Raw genomic sequence first — 16,241 nt, 5'->3', positions numbered from 1 at the left:
TGGAGTGGAGTGGAGTGGAGTGGAATGGAGTGGAGTGGAGTGGAATGGAGTGTAATGGAGTGAAGTGGAGTGGAGTGAAATGGAGTGGAATGGAGTGGAGCGGAGTGGAGGGGAATGGAGTGGAGTGGAGTGGAGTGGAGTGGATGATGCATCTCTGCTCTACCTGGATTCACCCTGAAGGGTCTGGTGAAAGGTCCCCACACAGAATTGTTGGAAACCTGATTTTTCGATGATGAGAGAGCTCAGCAGAGGCCTGGGTTCAAGTCCTACCTCTGGCACTAGCATGTCATTTCATCTCTCAAAGCTTCCCTGTCTTTATCTATTAAATGAAGATCATGATGTGTCCAGCACTGACCTCACCGGGCCGTCCAGGGCCTTGGCTGAGGCAGTCTGTCATCTTTGTGCAGACTTTCAAGCATTGTAAAGTGTCGGCTCGGGCCTTGGATTCCTGTTTCTCAGGTGGCGTCTCTCCCAAGACAAAGGGTGTGCAGTTTTGGAATGTGATCCTCTAAAGATGGGAGCTTTGCTCCCCAGTTTTCCCCGAACATTTGGAAGAGCCCCAAACTTGTCAGTTCTCAACGACACAAGGGCAGAATGACAGAATGTAGAAGGCCCTCAGGTGCCCTGGTATCCCCCCCGTCCAAGGAGATGAGGCTCCAAGGCATCACTATCAGTCTCCCGGTTCTCACTTGGGCCGGGAGAGCTTCTGACTACCCAGAGCCATGCACAGGGAGGCTGATCCCTCTTCCCCATGCCAGCCCTGCAGATGTCTGACGATGGCTCTCAGAGACACCGGAGTCTTCTCTGGGCTACAACGTGCCCTGTTCCTTGCAGGGTATAGCTTCTTTCCTCCTCACCATCTGTACTGGCCCGATCTGGACACTGGACTGTTCTCCAATTCAGCTCTGACCAGACTGGTACAGGTGTCCAGGTGAAGCAGAATTTCCTGGGATCATTAGGAAAAAACATCTACATAAGCTACTGTGTCTCTGTAGCACCCATGGCAAAATCTTCCACATTCTAGTTCTCTGTGTATGTGCCTCTGGAGGCAGCAGGATGCAAGGGGATCATGTCACCATGGATTTGGAGTCCCAGGGTGTGGGTTCCAATCCTACCACCTTCTACTTGTACAACCTTGGGCAGTCACATCTCCTCAGTTTCTTCACTTGTAGTTCAATTCAAAGATAAAAACCATACTCACATTCCTGAAGGTGAGAAGCTCCCCATAAAGGAGAGAGCCCTAGATGTGCTGTCAGAAGAGATGGAAACTTGAATCCTGCCCCTGACCTTTAGTGTCCATGACCCTGGGTAACTCACTTCCCTTCTCTGCATCTGTTTCCTCATCTGAAAATCAGAGGCTGGAATCAGGAAGATTGAGAGATTCCAGATCTCAACCTGTCACTATGATCTATGATCTTTGTCTTGGTCCACTCAAGTCTTTCTTAAATACCTACATTCACACAAGAAGGGGACAAACTGTCTGTGCCTAGCTCGTCCTGGTTTGGGGGCATGGAGCTAGCTGCACACAGAACTTCAAGCCGGAAACCTGGTCCTATACAAGTAACAGACCACCTCTGGGTGGCCTGCAAGTGTTAGGATGACACTTTTACATAGAGGGAGACAAAGGGGAACCAATTCAGAAAAGACAGACCTCAGATACCACCTTTAAATAGAACATTCATGAGGAGGTAAGATCAAGATAAATGTAGGGGTTGGTAGGATTTGACTGAATTCAGGACTTGTACTCAGACAATCATCAATCACTCTAGGTATCTCTGTCTCTATTCCCCCATCCTCAGGGCAAAGGTGCCCCATCTAAGTAGTCTGCATCAGAAAGGTGTGGAATAGATGGGTGGGTGGAAAGAGGCATGATGAATGGATCCATCCATGACATGTATGGGTGAATGAGAGAAGATACTTGGTAATTGATGTATGATCACTGATGATACCTGAATAGACAGATGGGTGAGTGACAGAGGAATAGCACAGCTGGATGGATGGATGGATGGCTGGATGTCGTTTATCGATACCCTCAGATTTCTAAATGATACCACCCGAAGAGAAAGAAAAGTCATGACCCCAGGCTTTCACAGTGCCGAGCTCCCCTATCACAAACACAGATAGATAGTTCTTGGCTCCTGCTATGAAGATTTTTGTTCTCTGGTACAGTGAGTAGTGGAGGTAATTGTGGACCTGGAAAAGGAGACCCAGACTGTCACCTCCAAAGAGAAATATAGCTTTAAACCAGTTTTCTTACCCTGGGATTTTCCTCAGTGATTTTTAGATCAGTAAATTTTACTGCAACCTCATGACTCTGATTGGTCCCAGGTTCTCTCAGCCTCCCCATGGTCCTCTCTCCTCCTCTAATTGTCTTCAGCAGCCCCTTCCCAAGGTCCGAGCATTGTCCACTTATTTGTGGAACCTGAGGTGAATGCTTGAGCACATTTTATTTATATCTTGAAAGATCGGAGCTACGAAACCATAAAATCATCTGGAATAAGCAAAGGGCTCTAAGGAGTCCAGTACTTCCTAACGATGAGATTTTTCCAGATGAAGAAGCTTCTCTGATCGGCAGTGGGGTAGGATCCAGACAATCACTTGCCATGTTGTGCCTTCCCTCTGCCTCAGGCTCATGCTGATGGGACAAACAGAAAGGGTCGTCCCCCTCTGCTCAGTGTCTGGCCATCTGTCCTGCCTGGGTTTGTTTTGTGTTGTCTTGCATCAGCTGACTTGTTTTCAGTTTTCCCTCCTGGTTTCCTGCTCCTGCATGTGAGGATTTATGATTGTTTTCTTGTGATTAGGGGTTTTTTATCATGCTTCCTACATTCATGTTTGTGGATTGTCCAAAGTTGTCATTATCACGCGACAGACATAATATTCAGAGAGCAGTGTGTAATAAATGCTTGTTCAATGAAAGACCTCATAATATAAGTATAAACACTGGGAAGCCCCAAGGAGGAAAGGTCATCATCACTTGTGTTCCATAATCAAGGAAAACTTCCTAGAGGGAAGCAGCAGGTATAGCGGAAGGAGCCCTGGCTTTAGCACAAGCCAAGCTGGATGGTCAGTCGTGAGCCAGTCACTTACCAGCCCCAGGCCTCAGTCAGGAAACTCTAAAAGTGAGGGAGCTGGACTAGGCTAGCTCCAAGGCTTCTCCACACTCTAAAGGCCTCTGTCCTGTGATTCTAGGTGGAACTGGAGTCTTGAAAAGATGGGTGGGAGTTTGAGAGGTGAGAGCAAGGCATTCCAGGTGCAGGAAGCATGTGAGCCACAGTGACGATGGAAGTGAGATACTCATTTTGATGGCCCAGTACTATGAGGTCACCAGAGCTAGGAGGAGCTCACAGAGTAGGAATTCCCTCCACTAATTCATGTCAGCCACTCTTCCATCATTGACAGTCTTACCGAGCTGCCTGGGGTTTTAAGAGGGGATTTGCCCCACTGTCACAAAGCCAATTTGTCCAGAGTCGGCACCTGAACCCAGGTCATCCTGACTCCAAGGCTAACCCTCTATCCACTCCATCGTGCCATCTCTCAGGATGGCTCAGTGGGCTCCTCCAGACAGATGGGTATGAATCCTGCCTCTGACAAGGAAAGCTGTCTGCATATAGGGCTAATCACATTTTTTAAGAAAGGGAATATGAATTAGATTCCAAATGAGGTAGACAGAACCTGAGGTGTCAATCTTCAGGACAGACAAGGTTAGATTGTCCTTGAATGTCAGGCTAAAAAGACTAGATTAGAAGGTGGGATAGGAGGGAGGGGGCCTAACAGAGATGCTGCAGTAATTGGAGTCAGTAGCCTTTGCTCTCTGGGTGACCTTGACAGGTCGCTGTGCCTTTGGACCCCAGTTTCCTCCTCAATACAATGAAGAAGCTAGAGTAGTTGGCCTCTATGGCTCCCAGTTCTAGGTCTGTGACTCTCTCTTAAGAAAACTCAAATTGGAGTCCAACCCATTTGGATGGGATGTCCAACTTCCCTCATCCATCCATTTCTCCTCCCATCTCAACCCTCTGTGACTGTGACGTCCCCCCTCAAACTCCTTCTAGGAGATCTCCTAAGGGATCCCTCTGAAGATCCCTTCCCAGATTCTCTGATGCCAAGCGTCAGCCACTGAGGCGTCTGAGTAAAGGAAGTCAGGATAAAGGTGGGAGGGAGAGGGCTTGGGACCTGGAAAAGAGTGAGCTGAAGCCAGGTCACTGATGAGTCTCTAGTGGAACTTTATTACCTCCTTTAGTCCTCATGACACACCTGCAGAGGAGGCCCTGCAGGTGCGATTAACCCCATTTTACAGAACGGGAAACCAAGGCTCTGGCAAGCAACGTGACTTGCCCATAGGCACACAACCAGCGGTTGGCCCGGGCAGGGTTTGAACCCACCACTCCCTGACTCTGACTTGGCCACTTTGTCTCTTCAATAGATTAAATACTTCCCTTCCTATTGTTTATGTAATTGTTTTGCTTGGTGAATTAACAGATCTTGCCCAACTTGGGAATCTGAAGGGAGCGTGTGGTCAGCAGTCTAACCCACGCCAGAGAGGGCCCTTTAGTGTGATACACAAGCAGCTACCCCACCTCTGCTTGAAGCCCTCCAATCACCTCAGGAGCGGCCTCTTCCACTTCTGACCAGCTCTCATCGTTAAAGCTGGCTGCTTTGTGCCTTCTCCCACCACTCCTGGTGCTGCCTCCTGACACCAGACAGACACTCAAACCCCCTCCTGTGCCTCCCTGAGTCTTCTCTTCTCCAGGCTGACCATGTTCCGTTCCTTTGATCAAATGGGAGTCTGAAGCCCCAAGCCATCCTGGCCACCCTCCTCTGGGGGCTCTCTGCTCAGATTCCCACTAACACCCTGGGTACCTGAACAGAACATGGAGGAAGGAGATCCTAGGTCCAAACTCTCCCATGCCCCTGCCCCTGTGAGTGTGTAACAGAAGCATCACTGTGCCCATTTCACTGAGGAAGCAGGTGAGGCTCAGAGCAGACTCCAGGCCAGGATCTTGAAGTCCCCCATGTACTTCCATACACCCAGAGTCGGTTGTTATGGTCACAGGACTCAGGCCCTCTCCATCTCTTCACAGACTTATGGTAAGAGCTTCAAAATGAGCGTCCCTGCTTTCAGCTTACCCTGAAATCCATCCTTCGTGCCACTGCCAAAGTTACTTTCCTGAGTCACACTCCTCTGCTGAAACCTTCGGTGGTTCCCTACTGTCTCTAGGACCAAATCCAAAGTCCTCAGCCTGGCATTTAAAGTCCTCCCCAGGTTGGCACTTGCTTCCCTTTTCCAGCCTTATCTCACATGGCTCACCTCCACACCTGACTCTTGACTTCAGCCAAACTGGACCGCCATTTTGTCCCCCAGACACCTCACTCATGTCCATAATATGGGCTCTCCTCTTCCTTTTGGAATTCTTGTCAGATCAGGGGTCCCCTCCTCTGGGAAGCCTTCCACGATCACCTCTGCTTTCCCAAATGGCCTTGGAGCACAAGGTCTCTCCTCTGTCTCCATCCCCCACTGCCTCAGATTGTCCTTATCTGTGTCCCGTCATCTCCCTCCTCCTCTCTCCCACCGACGCCTTCTATGATGTCACCTCCAGGGGGAGGGCACTGTTTGCATGCACTCTATCGTTTAGCCTCAAAACAGCCCTGTGAGGTGGATATTATAGGCATGATCATCTCCCTTCTACAGATGAGGAAACTGAGGCTGAGAGACAAAGAGCATTTATTAAGTGCCTACTGTGTGCAGCTGCCATTCTAAGATAAGCAGAGAGGAATCACAGGACACAGACTTCAAGCTGGAAGGACCCCTGGGGGCCACTGAGTCACCCCCCCCCCATTTTTCAGATGAGAAAACTGGGGCACAGAGAGATTCAATCACTTCCCTAGAGACACACAGATAACAAATGTCCAAGCTGGGACGGAAACCCAGGCCTCTCTGGACTGTCAGCCAAACCTTTCTCTCCATCCTCCCAGGCTGCTGTCCCACTTTGTAGGACGTGGCTTCCAAGGCCTTCACCCACCAGTCAGGGCCACGTCCCTCACTGGAGATGACAGGAGAGGTGATGTGGGCATAGACGGGGAGTGTAGGAGAGAGGAACGTATACCGGGGTGAGGGTGCCAGAAGGAATCTCTGGGCTGCTTAGGGGCCAACAGTGCAATGGTTAGGGGCTAATCCACACAGATTCCTGGAAAGCCTTCTCCTCTCCCCTTCTGGGTCAGGGAGGGGAAGGGGATGGGGGGGCGGGGCTTCCCCAGCACATACCCTCCCCTGTAGTTCTAGTTCATGCTGGCCCTGAAGTCAGGAGGGAGCTGAGTTCAAATCCCACCTGTGGTCATGTGTGATCTTGCCCAAATGAGGCCACCTCTGACCTTTGAGAAGATGCCCACAAACTGACAACCAGATGGTGTCTGTAAAATGCCGCAGAAATGTCATCTTCGTAGGAATGTAGATGTAGCACTAGAAGGGACCCCTAGGCTATCAGGTAAGGGAACTGAGGTTGAGAGAGGCTAAGTGACTTTCTCAGGGACCCACAGCTAGTAGGTGTTTAAAACAGGATTCGAGCTCAGGACCCCCAGACCAGCACTCTCTCCACACCTCACTGCTTTCAGGGCCCCATGACATCTTCTCACATTGAGATGAATGCACACTGACAGGCTTCTCATGTCCCCACCTTGTGGGGGCTTCCTGGAGAAGGAAAGTCCCCTTTCCCATGAAGGCTGACAGCTCTGCACACTGAGGTCTTGGAGAGATGCCCAGAGCAGTGAGGAGTCCAGTGAGTGGCCTCGGCCCCCACAGCTATTATGGGCAAAGCTGGGCCTTCCCTCACTCCCTTCATCACACAGATCTTCCAGAAAAAGCAGACTTCTCCCGGCACAATGAGAGCACCTCCCCCGCACCTGATACAGTCTGGCACACAGTAGGAGTTCAAGAGATGCTGCTGCTAGCAGTCTCATCTCCCCTCAGGCGTCTGAAGCAAGCTCTGAGAATGTCGTACTAGACCACCTAGTCTAACCCTCTGACTTTGCAGAGAAGGAAACTGAGGCCAGGAAAGGCCCTGTCCCAAGCCCCCCTGGCTGCAGAGGGGCTCTGACTCCATGTCCAGGATCCTTCCTCTGGGGTCACTGGCTGTCTGTACGGCTGGATGCTGGCCACCTTCACAAGCCCCAGGCTGCCACTCTCACCAGTGGACATTTCCCCTACTTCCTGGTTGCATCCAAGTCGGAAATACCACAAGCATGGCGTTTCTCATCCTATTTCCTTCTCTTATACCAGCCAAGGACCAAAACAAGCCTTCAGGAAATGTCCCAGAAGGCTTTGCCATGGGCGCCCCTGCTCCCTTCCTGCTGGGACCCGGCCCGTGTCCCTGCTGGCCTTGGGGGAAGGCCCCTTCCATACTGGGTTTCCCTCCCAGTCTGGCCTCAAGCCTCAAACCCTCCTTTTTGCTTTCCTGTCTTTCCCGCCCATTTTATTTACCAAGCTGCAAAATTGTCCTGTGATCTGTGGTCACACAACCCGAGCCAAGGGAACAGTTCCCATTAAATTGACCAACAGCTCACACACGCCCAAGAAATACTGTTGGACCGCTTATTTGGTTCAAAGGGAGGGCCCCAGACTTTGCTCCCCGCCTGCCTCCCCACCCCAGAGCCGTCGGGGGGGGGGAACCAGGGCGAGCACCTGCATCTGAGACAGACTGAACCTGCAGCCCTCTGGGCTGGGACCTGCTTTGTCAGGAATGCCTTACTTGTGGCTTTTGCTGCTGGCTCCCACTCCCAAGAGTTTGTGGCTTCTCTCATACCAGACCAGTGAGTGGGGTTTTGTGTGCACGGCTGCGGAAAGGTTTTTCTGGGCCACTGCCTCTTCCTGAGGGCAGGTGACGGCCGGAACCTGACTGCATTTGTACTCGGCGTCCCTCTGCCCTGGAATGAGCTCCTCTTCAGTTGGACCCCCCTTTCAAGTCTCAGCTCCAGGACCACCTCCTCCAGGAAGCCTTCCCTGATTCTGACCCCTCCATTCCATAGGATCCTTGATTAAGCATAGGAAGGAAACTCAGATCCTGTCTAGTCTAGCCCTCTCAATTTACAGAAGAGGAAACCGAGACCCTGTGAGGTTAAAGTATTTGGCAAAGGCCACACAGGCAGTAGCTGGGATAGACAGGGGTAGATGGGATGCAGTCTGTACCACTGCAGGGTCCTGCTTGGGAGAAGCAGGGAGATGTGGGCAGGCGCTGTCTCCCCAGGAGATGGGAGCTCCCAGAGGGCAGTCATGGCTTCACTTCCGCCAGTGTCCCTGAGCACCCAGCACAGAGCCTGGCACAGGGGTAGGGGTTTGCTAAAGCTTTGCCTTCCTTTTCCTGATTTCTGGCCCCTTGCAGACATCACTGACCAAGGCCCTCTGCTGGGGCGGTTTGGGGTTGGGGAGAAGCCTCGTTCAGGGCTCCATGTTTTCAGCATGTGACCGCTGCTCAGCCAGGCCACTGTGGGCATCAGGACTGAGTTAGAGGAAGAGAGGCTAGGAAACGGACTGTGCAGGGCGTGCCGGAGTACTGGCCTCCCTGGGACCGGGACACTCCAAGCTGCTCTGAGCTGTGCCATCCCTGGGCAGAGGCTTCTGGCTTTCAAGCGTCCTGGGCCCTTGACAAGAATGGCCCGCCTCCTTCCACCATCACATCTCCACTTCACCCCGTGTGCACACGCTGCTGGCTTGTTATCTTCCCCATTCGACGCTGAGCCCCTTTGGTCTTCATCTTTCTCTGTATCTCCAGCCCTCTGCACACAGTAAGCACTTAATAATCAGACTTGGCTTGAGGAAGCAACTGGAACATGGAGTACGGAGCCCAGAATCAGAATGTGGGAAGAAGACCCCTGGACGTGAGGCCAGAGGTCACGGGGCCGAGTCTCGGTCCTGAAATATCCAGATGAGTCCTTTGCCCATTCCCACAGCCAAACAAGGGGTTGGGCTGGAAGGCCTCAGAGGCCTCTCTCACCTCTAAATCTGGGAGCCCCAGCAATCTAGGGTCCTCCTGAGAACATCCATAGGCCAAGAGGGCCGGGAGCCTGGTGAGGACCGGCCTGAGCTCAGGCTTTCTTTGGGCCTCTAACACCTGCTCCAGCAGGCTCTTAACTGATGAGGTCAGGTCAGATAGGGAATACTATATTCAGCTCTGAACATCGCCTTTTGGGGCGCTGACAAGCCTGAGAGGGCAGAGGAGCACCAGGGTGATCCCTTTAAGAAACTAGGAATGTTTATACCGAGGAAAGGGTTCAGGGATGGCCAGAGGGCTGTCTTCAGATATGTCCAGGGCTGTCACATGGAAAAGGGATTAGATTTGATGTCAGGAAAATCTCCCTCACAATTAAAGCTGTCTCAAAGTGGAGTGGGCTATCTCCAAAAGAAGGGTGAGCCATCTCAAGAAGAGGGCTGGGCTATCTCAGGAAGAGAGACTGGGCTATCTCCGGAGGAGGAGTGGGCTATCTCCAGAGGAGGGGTGGGCTATCTCAGGTGTCAGAGAGGCACAGGTTGGACCAGATGGCCTCTGGGGTCCCTTCCAGCTCTTGAGTTCCCTGATTCCATGATTCCTCAGGTCTCTTCCAGCTCTCACAGTCTATAATCCTTTGATCTCTAGCTAAGGTCCCCTTCCAGCTCTCTGATCCTCAGTCAGGCCAGACTGATGTTCCTTGGCAGGCCAGTCCTCCTCTGCCCAAACTGCAGGATGGGGTAGGGGTCAAGATCCTCAGGAAGGTCCCTCACAGCTAAATGTTCTTACTTTCCTTGCTAATAGAATAAAGTCATAGCTCTTGCTCACCGAGCCAAAATGACTTGCCAAACCATGGTAATTAGGGATGGGGGGCTCAGCAAACACTCATTCCTCGCACCCTGGCAGGACAGCCTCCTGGAGCCCAGCACATCCTGGGTTCTCATTAGAAAGACTAATGAGTCCCTAACTCCAGGGGGATGGCCGCATGTCAGCTGGGAACCTCCCACCTTGTGCTTCAGACTCAGCATGGTGACTGCTCAGCTCTTGGGAGGGGGCCATGCCTGCCCCTCATTACCAAAGGGAACAAGGGGCAGGGTTTGGTCCGGGACACTGGTGGAGCCCGGCCACTTGCCGAGGACACAGCCGGCCTGCGAGCGCCTGCTTGGGCCTTAATGACCTGGCACGTTGAGGAAGCCAGCACAGCTCGTTAAGCTGGTGATGGGGCTTAGCAGACAGCGGGTGGCCAGGCTGCAGTGCCTGGGACCTGGGGGCTTGGGCTTAGTGTGAGCTTCTAGAGAGATGTCAGGCAGGGGCTTTGCTGGCATGACTGGAGGGCATGGCGGGGGGCAGCTGCTTTCCTCATAGCTGAGGTGAACAGCCTCCAGGCTGGGGCCAAGACAAAGCTGTGCCGATAACTCTCTGGGGCACGAAATAACCCTGGAAGGGCAATGATGTCCCAGCCCACAGGAGCCTGCAGAGGAAGCCCTTCCATTGCAGGCCTTGCTGCACCTTACCCTCAGGGCCTACCTTCTGTGAACTTCTGCTTTATCTCTATCTGGGATCCACCTGGTTACTGACACTGGGCCTCTCACAGCCTCCTTGAGGACAAGGACTGGTTTTCTCCCCTTTTTCTATGTCCAACACGACACAGTGCCTAGTATACAGTAATTGCTTAATAAGTGCTTGCTGAACCACCCATCTCCAGACCTGAGAAGCAGGGGAAAGCTTCTGGCCTTAGAGACAGGCTCACTGGCCCTTGTCAAATAAAAACAACAAAGATGATGCTGATGCTGACGTTTATATAAGCACCTACTAGCCCTGTGCTAAGTATTTTACAAATACTTCTTCATCCTCACAACACCCTGGGATGTGGGCACTGCTATCGTCCCCATTTTACAGATGAGGAAACTGAGGCAGGCAGAAGCCAAGTGACCTCCCAGGGTCACACAACTGGTAAATGTCTGAAGCTGGATTTGAACTCAGGCCTTCCTGACTCTGGCCCAATGCTTTGTGTACTGTGGCACCACCCTCCCCATCCCTTCTGATAGTGTCTCTGCCCATCAGATGTATGACCTTGGGCAAGTAACTGACCTCCCTAGAACTCTCCAGCTCTATTTCTTCTATAAGGTAGGAGGTTAGACTTAGTGCTGTCCATCGATAATAAATCATCAAATAAAGGGCAGAGGCAAGCAGCCAAGGGTCGTCATGCAGGAAGAACAAGAAGTCCCCTTGTGCCCCATGAGCTGAAGTCAGTCCTCCACACAACAGAGCTGGGCTCTTGCGAGGCTGGAGTCAGACCACAGAGGGGCTTAATGCCAACAGAGGCCTTCCCCTTGTGTCCTGGGGGCAGGAGAGAGCCACCAAAGCTCCCTGAGCAGGGGAGTCCCTGCCAGCTCTGATCTTCAGCACAGCCTTGGGGCATACACAGTCCTTACCATAAAAGGGAGTGATGGGAAGGGAGGTCTTCCCAACTGAAGGAGGAAACCCAGGAACTGGGGTGCCCTGGGGTACATCCTGTAGGAAGGTAGAAGTCAAAAGAAGGCATCAGCAAACGACTTCCTAATGAACAGGAGCCTGTGGAATAGTATGGTGGGTCAGGAGGTGTGCCCCCCACCTCTGCCCGGGAGGGCTCAGACCATGTCTGCTCAAGTACAGGTGAAGATTCCTTCTGACTCCCAAGATTCTGTGACTCAGTGCCCTAAGGCCCTAAGGTGGCCCAGGAGTCAGAGCCCTGGGCCTGGAGTCAGGGAGGCCCGAGTTCAAATCCAGCCTCAGATGCTTACAAGTTCTTTGACCCTGGGCAAGTCACATAATCACTATTTGCCTCAGTTTCCTCAACTATAAAATGGGGGTAATAAAAGCACCTACCACTCAGGGCTGTCCTGAGAACAAATGGAGATGAAGTTTGCAAAGTGCTTAGCAAATCTTCAAGTGTCACACAAATGCTAATTACTTATGTTACCGCCACCACCACCACTCCAATCTCAGTTGGCACTCACAGTACCCATATCTAAAACCAAGGAATAGAACTGTACCTGCTTAAATTCACAGCAATGATCCTGCAGACCCACGCGCTCAAACCTGTTTTGAGTTTATCAGGCCCCGTGACAGACGCTGATCTCTCTAATTCCACCTCCCAGTTTTCCCAGGAGATTTTGCCAAAGAAGGAGTTCTTCCCCAAAGTCATTTATGTCACTGTTCCAGTGATCCACTTTTATATTTTTAGACAGCACCAAATAGTTTTGATGATTACTAATTAACAATAGAGTTTGAGATCTGGTCATGCTAAGCCCCTTTATCCTCACTTTTTTTTTTCATTATTTATCTTGAGATTCTAGACTCTTTGTTCTTCCTCCCACCCCTCTCCCCCCCAGAGGCAATCAAGGTTAAGTGACTTGTCCAGGGTCACACTGCTAGTATCTGAAGTCATATCCGAACTCAGGTCCTGCTGTGACTTCAGGGCCAGACCCAAGTTTATGTTTCCTCTTCTCCCCACCCATCTTCCAGGGAAGGAACGTTCTCAGAGGCATTTCTGAGTCTTTCTTCTCTCACCCTCCATGGCCAGCCATTGCTAGTCTTGTCCACAATACTTCCAGGACACCTTCTGCATCCATCCTCTCTCTCATTCTTGTTTTCTCCCATCTCTGCCTTTATCCATGCAGTGCCCCGTGCCCTGGGTTGGAATGAACTCATCTCCCATCCCCACTGATGTCCCTTCCTTTACTCCAGAGCCTTCCGAGAAGCAGCCGCTCCATGCTGTGTGCCTGGAGGCCCCCTCTCTGGGCTTCCCCCACTTTGCATCGTGGCCCCCTTTTCCCTTTCCCCTCATCTGCATCTCCCTATCACCAGAAGTGTTTTTACCCTTCCCCTTCACATTAACCTTTGAGATAAGCTCTGTCTCTCACGCACTCCTGTATTCCCAGAGCCCTGCCTTCAGCAACTGCTTATACACGTCTGATGAATTGAGATGACCCATCACTCATGACTCCGGTCCTCTTTGTCCTCTGTCACATTCCCTATTTCCCAATGGCACCTGAAAGTCCATTCATACTGACTGAAGGACAGATGCATTCCCACCACTTTTAATGTATGTGTAAAAATCACGTGTATGCGATCAGATGGTGTAGAGTATGTGTGGCTGCTCTTCAGTGAAGAACTCAGCCTGCAGGGGTTTACACTGCATGGGGAGAGACTCCCCAGCTCTACCTTCCTGCTCCCACAGGTTCTCCCAGCTCCGGGTCCTTTGTGAATGGCGAGCACGAAAGACATATCAGTTTCCTCTCATCTCTGGGGCTCAGGAAATCCAGTTTAAAATAGAGGACACTTGGATTCATTCCAATTTTATCTGAACTCTCCAGCCCTGGGGCTAAACTTTAGTCAGCTCTCTACCTGAAAACCCTTTCACTCTGATCATAGGTGTGGCCTTTGAGGCCTCGCCTCCCCTGGGTCCAGCCCATCTCCCCAGGCTTGTTCGACTCTGCTCTCCTTCCTGCCCTCTGAGGTCCAGCCAAACTGGCTTTCTTACTGCCCCCCAAAACTCGCCATCTCTTCCCTCCATGCCCCCATGCCAGGTCTAAGGGCCTGGAGCACATGCTTGAGTCCACACCCTCCTCCCCTCAGAATCCTTCCTGTCCTCCAAAGCCCATCTCTGGGGCCCCCTTCCCATGAGGCTCTGGCTGGCCCCCACTGTGGCTACAGACTACCTTGGTTTGTGTATTTGTTCTGTATAGGTTTGTGCATCATTGTCTGGGCTCAGGATCACCTCTAATAGACTGCAGACTCCCTGAGGGCAGGGCCTTCTTCCCTTTGGTCTGCATTCCCAGGGCCTGGCCTAGCACTGGCACACACAGCGTTGTTGGGTGGTCGATGCAGCCCAAAAGGAAAATCAAGATGCCCTCACACACCTAAGAAGCCTTTTTCTTGTCATCTGTATCTTAACCCGCCCATCTGCGCGTTTACATACATGACCTGGTCCTAGGGAACATGCTTTAGCCATGCTGCTCCGCATCCCCCCTCCCTCATGATGTAAGCTGCATGTCCAGCCTCATGGCTCATGGACATCTTTTTGTGGCTGCCTCCAGGAGTGGAAGTGGGCCAGGGAGCAAGGTTTACTGTAGATCTCCAGGTGACTCTCATTCAGCCCCATGAAGGAGGAGCATATGAGTCCCCAGCAGCCGGGGAGAAGAAGAGAACGGGGATAGAGTCCCCCAGCCCTTTGTCCAGAGAACCAGGTAGACACCAGGGGGAGCACAAGGTCCAAGCAGACCACTCTCAGAGTCTAAGGCATCAGACCATCCCAAGCAGAGGGAAGGCTCCCGATGGGGAGGCACAGGGTTCAACACAGATGGACGAGTCCCTGTGCCCATGGTCCATGGGGGTCATAATGGTCATGCGAAGGACTTATTTCAGCCTTGTCCAGCTTTGGGGTGGGCAGCCTCAAAGTCACAGGCCCCTAGGACTTAGAGCCCAAAGGGGCCACCCCAACATTTTACAGATGAAGAAACTAAGACCCAAAGAGAGGAAACAACTTGTCTGAGGTCTCACAGGCAGTAAAAAGGGGAGCAGGACTCAAACCCAGATCTTAAGACTCTTGCTGTGTCAGGGCTCTTCTGGTGGTCACCATGGTTACACAAAGCAAGGAGGCTGGGCTCACCTAACACCCAGGACAACAAGTAATGCACGTCCCTCTGAATAGGGGGTAGGGATAGGAAACAACAGACGGCCAAAGAGAGAGGCGAGCCTGGGCTCAGTGTGAGCCCCTGGGAGAGCCTGCCTTGGTCCCCTCCCTCCCTCTCCTAATCTCTCAAGGCACACACATTCTGCCTTGTGTCACTGCTTGTCATGTACCTTTCCCAATAGAATGGAAAGTCCTTGAAGGCAGGCACTGTTTCATGATCACCACTGTCTCCCCACGGCCCATAGTCAGCAGGTGCCTAATAGATGCTTCCTCTTTCCCTGTCATCTCACCTGCCAACTATATACTTGAGGACAGGAGCACTGTCTTTGTCAGCTCTGTATCTGCCTCAGCATGGAGCACAGAGCACATGGTTCGGGTGAACTAGATTCGACAGAACTGATTTGAAAGCAATCTGAAGGGTTGTGAGTGGCAGGGGGCACCAGTCCTGGGGAGCCGGACTCCCACTGGAGCCTCCAAAAGGGAAGGGAACACCTCGGGAGAGGGAGCTTGGGTACTTGGTAGAGATGCTTCTGCTCCAGGTGGGGGTCACATCAGAGAGGCACTGAGACCCTGTCACCTCTGATGCTCTAACAATAATGATGATAGAGCTTTAAGGTTTGCCTTTGCCCATATGAGCTCATATATGACCCTCCTGGTAGATCAGTGCTGTTATCAGCCCCCACTTTACAGATGAGGAAACTGAGGCAGCCAACGATGAAGTGACTTGCCCAAGGTCATACAACTAGTGTCTGAGAAGAGATTTGAACTCAGGTCTCCTGAGTCCAGGTCCTGAGCTCTGTGCCCTGTAGCACCCCCTGGTGGCCAAAACTTGCCAAGAGGAAAAATTGGGTGTGGTAAAGAGAAAAGTGTCCTAATAATTCTAAGTCTCAAAGCAGAATGAGAGGCAATGGCCAGCTTCCACTCAGCAGAGGTCCTTCAGTAAAGGCTGGATGGTCACTCTGGGGTGGAATGGAGTGTGCCCAAGGCTTGGGAGGCCATTGCCAGCTCTGAGATACTGAGATACTGTCGCTCTGAAAGAGTGACGTTCCTAGAGAAGAAATGGTCGAAATGGTCTTTAGAACCACCTTAGGGTATCCGACCCCAGCATTTCCTACGCCAGAGACCCCCCTCACCCTAGAGAAACCACAACCCAGGCCGGGGACCCCCAGCCCTGGGGGCTGGCCCTACACATAACATTTGACTGAAAAGTGAAAAAACAACCTCTTTTGCCCCTTCAGTAAAAAAAAAAAAAAACCCTGGTTATTTAAAGCATGGAAGTAAGACCAGGTTTCCACTGGCACTCCTTCATCCCCTCCCAGGTGAGGAGGGAGCTGGCCCCAGTGAGCTGGGCACTGTTTTCTTAAGCCTTTGCAGCTTGCTCTAGTTTTCTCAGCTGGCCCATCTCTGGCAGGAGAACAGGCCTGGTCTGTTCCCCCTTCCTCCCTAGACCCCCAGGCTACAGTTCTTCAGCCCACACCTTGTTCCCTGCAAACATGAGGCAGACACTGACACAGGAACAGGCCAGGAGGGGACCAGTTTCAGAGGATGGGGATGGGGGTGGGGACAGAGGATGGGTACAAGGGATGGGGATG

General features: G+C 52.0%; 1 protein-coding gene across 1 annotated transcript in view; it reads left to right on the top strand.

The window, feature by feature from the left end:
* The window catches only part of SNED1 (sushi, nidogen and EGF like domains 1), a 91,884-nt gene that overhangs the window by 22,445 nt on the left and 53,198 nt on the right, over window positions 1-16,241 (top strand). The gene's annotated exons all lie outside the window — the stretch shown is intronic.

This window comes from Petaurus breviceps, unplaced genomic scaffold (assembly GCF_028583685.1).
Source record: "Petaurus breviceps papuanus isolate PSGF00001 unplaced genomic scaffold, PetGlider_PUasm1.0 173, whole genome shotgun sequence".
Classification (NCBI taxonomy): Eukaryota; Metazoa; Chordata; class Mammalia; order Diprotodontia; family Petauridae; genus Petaurus; species Petaurus breviceps.
Note: the sequence above shows the minus strand (reverse complement) of the source record. Positions and strands in the feature narration are given on the sequence as shown.